Raw genomic sequence first — 4,274 nt, forward strand, 5'->3', positions numbered from 1 at the left:
TCCACTCTCTAAGCAAGTTTAACATCTCATAAGGAGCTAACATGCTATTTCATAAGAACACACCTAAGCATGTTTATTAATTCATATCATGAAGTCAAGTATGCAATATTACACACAATGTACAACTTAGGAGACAATCTCCATCTCAAACATACTTCATACAACATGAGAAAATAGGGACTACCTCTACAAATTCATTATGCATGTAACTTAGACATATTTCATTTCATTGGAAGAATTTCCTTCTCCAACTCAAATCATGCTTATCATATCATCTTAAGCCAACTATGCAATTACTTCTTAAAGGTATATTTAAACCATTCACCTCATGAATCACATAGGCTACACACTCTATTTTCCTATCAATATGAGGAACATGAGACATGAAAACTCATTTTGTCTTAAAACATGAATCTTCAAGAAAATGCACATAATTTGGAAATAATGAGATCATATAAATCACACATGACTCCTAAACATAACATAAGCCCAACTAGGAACCCTTAGTCTCATGCTAGAATAGGAACGAAAGAAAGAGATGAGAGTGCCGGGATTTCAACTAGTCATGATTTCTAAGCACACCATCCTCTCCTTAGGAGGAAGCCCTCACTACAACCCTCACAAAAACTTCTTTCAAGCACAACTAAAGACATAACCCAACTCACATTTTGCCATCTTTGCAAAAGTGTATGGTCCTCAACATCTAGCAATACCATCCTCACATGACACAACAAGTAATAGATCATTAGAAATGAAGCATTTGTACTAGATTTCCATCTTACTCAGAAGGTGATAACAAATACCCATTCAAGAGTCCCATATTCTTCTAACCGTCTGGGTCCTATCAACAATAAAACACACCATGTATACAACCCATCCATACTAAGAGTCACATCAAGGTCTAACATGCCAAGTTCCACCAAGTCAACAAGAGTATTTCTAGGGAGCAAGGTAAAGGATATCCTCCATAAACCCTTTTACTAACTTTAAACCATTAACCGGGGTAAAATCTGAAAAAGGCTCTATTAATTCATCTGGAGAACTCTAAGCCTCATAACCTCATAAGACACCATACAAGATGAGCTAATACCGGAACTCAACATAACACTTATTCTCACATGATATTACCAACATACCGGTACCTCCATCCAAAAGTCTTCCAAGTCAACCCTAGTAGCATCCCTTTCTAAGGCCTTCACTAGGATATCACTCAAGGTATCATATGAGTCTACCACTCCGGTTCTAAGTTTCTCAAACTCACTACACCTCATAAGGTAAGAATTTAAGCAAACCTAAATCATAGCATCAAGTGTAATCAACAATCTTGTTATCTAAGCACATTATTCCTCACATAGGAGACAAACTTACACAATCTCTCTTAAGCATTACTTCCTTTTATTCTAAGGTCAGAGCAAGTCATCACTCAAACCTTCATACTCATCACCCAAGATGATTTCTAAATCAAGGTGGATGAAACTCTCTACCCCTTTTTAAGAGAAATATATTCACCTCACACATCCTAGGTATTTCCAAAGCACCAATATCACAACATCTTTCAACATACTCCAAAAACTAATCATGAATGCCTATCAATCAGCACACAAAACCCTAAGGCAATCCATCTATGCGAAAGGACTTCATCCATACCTATCATATCAGGTCTTACCAAGACATATTACCATCCTTGCCATCACCTCTATCCTTTTCTACCTCAATCATAGAAGCATTTACCCTCTCAAGTAGTGACATCTAGAATACCACCGGGCAAGGGAGAAGAGAGAGATCTTATAGAGTTAGACTGTATGGCACGAGTCAAGAGTAATGAAGAAGAGGAATCTTAAGCATCTTGTAGCCTCTCATTCATAAGTGTGGCACGCTTCACAATTATGAACAAGACCCTACTCGATGTGGCCTATGAGACATGAACCTAAATTTATCCCAAAAATCTTATGCTCTGATACCAAGTTTGTCACGACCCGAGACTACCCCCTAGAAGTGACATGGTGTACTTGACCCCGAAGGGGTTTCATACAAGCCCTTAGCATACATCATTGCATATGTCATAGAATAAAAGTAGTAAATTTAAAACTTTTTCTTCAACAATTGAAGTCATTTCTATAAAGTCAAAAAGAGTCTAAACACTGTCTCATTGGCTATATAATACAATAGAATACTTAGACATATAGGGATACAACCCTTACATAGTTCTAAAATGAAACTATAAAGAAACTATTAAGACGTCTACTAAGTAAGATGTTTGTCCTCGAACTTGAGGACTCATCAACTAGCTTGGAGGATCACCTATCCCAAGCTTGAACCAATAGATTCCATCTCCATGAACCAACCCCCTACATTTGTAGAAAACATAGAAATATGGGTTAGCACAAGAATGTACTAAGTATGGTAGCTATGCATAAAAACATTTAAAACATGCTAGAAAGGGGACATTTTAGTTGAAACCCATGCTTGCACTTTTGAACATCTTTCTTGAAAGAGTTGGAGAACACAAGTCATAAACAACTCACATATAGTTCATCAAAGCATAAGGATATAAACATTACCAAAAGCATAGTCTCCAAACATAGTCATAATGCACATACCATCTATTACAAGACATAATACACATCCATAGTCACATATCAAGATCATAACATCATAATAGAACAACCACATAAGTAACCCTAAGCTCTACTTGTGCAATGCATAGATAGGGTCCATAGTCCTACCTACACTAAGTGTTACTTCAAGGCCACCATGATCATACTTAACATAAGTTGATACTAACATATACGCAATACTATTGCAATTCAAAGGTAAGATCCCATAACCCTACCAAATGTTAAGTATCACATTTAGATCACCAACAACATACATATCTTACTTTTGATTCATTTATAGCCAACATACATAAATAAGGAGATATTCATAATCATAACTTGTAAGAAGTAAAGTCAGCCTTAACATTCATTCATATCACACATACATGATTCATAAGTCTTCATTACATAAGAAGACCTAACCATAACCCCTCTTAAGGTCCACTTGTGCAATGTATGGGTGAAGTCCCATGCCCTCACTCATACTAAGTAGTACCTCTTAAGAAGTCATAATTAGAGTCCATGTTCCTATCATAGCTAGTATTCGTATCATTTAGGGATAATAACCTTAACCGACATAGACCATGTGAGCTACATGGAATCCGGTGTTCTACTCCCACACCGAAAAGAGAGTGTCCTACTTGCCAAGGTAGAACATACATAATAGCTTCTATGTGGATCCACTAGCTAAGACCTATGGGGGCACGTAGTTATGGGATATGGGGATTGCTACTAGAAACCCGGACTTGCTAAACGTAGAAGGTTTCCGTCCCATGAGACAACATACATTGGGAAGCCGGACTTGCTAAACGTAAAAGCCTCCCATCTCACTTTCATATCCGCTCGATGCTAAGCATAATTCCCTTTAAGATTTACATTAAGTCTTTTCTTAAGTTTAAGTTAGTGAAAGAATGCACTAGACACTCAAACCAACATCATATCATAATAGCTCAAAGATTCATAGGGTGAGAATGTCCTTTCAACCTTAGAACCATCAATATGTGATTAAACCTTTCATATTATATGCATAGTGTGTTCATGAGAATAACCTTTCATACAACACAACATTACTACCATAATCTTAACTTACCATGTGTAGTCATAGCATATCGTACCTAATCACATCATATCGTACATAGTCATATGTTCATGGTCATGTACATTTCATGCATAATAGTATGTAAAGGGGCATATGGGAATTATCCTTTCAATTGACACCATAGACACATCATATTCATGTTTATGCATGGAGTGTGTTTGTGCATGATTGTCCTCACAATGGCACAACAACAACATTAACATCATAGACACCTCCCTTCTCAAGGGGGTCGCAACATGTACATAATATCCCAACTCATGCACAATTCACATATATTGCATTTACGGATCTTAGACCATGTAAATCACATATCTAACATTCATTCAATAGACATGGATACATTCATCATTCAAGTAGGTCATTCATGGCATGTAGAGAATCATATACTCATATAGGGGGATATGTGGGTAGGGTCCTTCCACAATAGCACCACATACAATTCAACATACCAACACTACCATGATCATAACATATCATTCGTATTCATAACGTGTCATACTTAGTCATATCTAGGGTTGTAGGGAAAAAGGACCTTATCTCAACACTACAATTCATATTGACAAGTAAGCACCTCCACC

Source organism: Solanum tuberosum, unplaced genomic scaffold (genome assembly GCF_000226075.1).
Source record: "Solanum tuberosum cultivar DM 1-3 516 R44 unplaced genomic scaffold, SolTub_3.0 scf00059, whole genome shotgun sequence".
Lineage (NCBI taxonomy): Eukaryota > Viridiplantae > Streptophyta > Magnoliopsida > Solanales > Solanaceae > Solanum > Solanum tuberosum.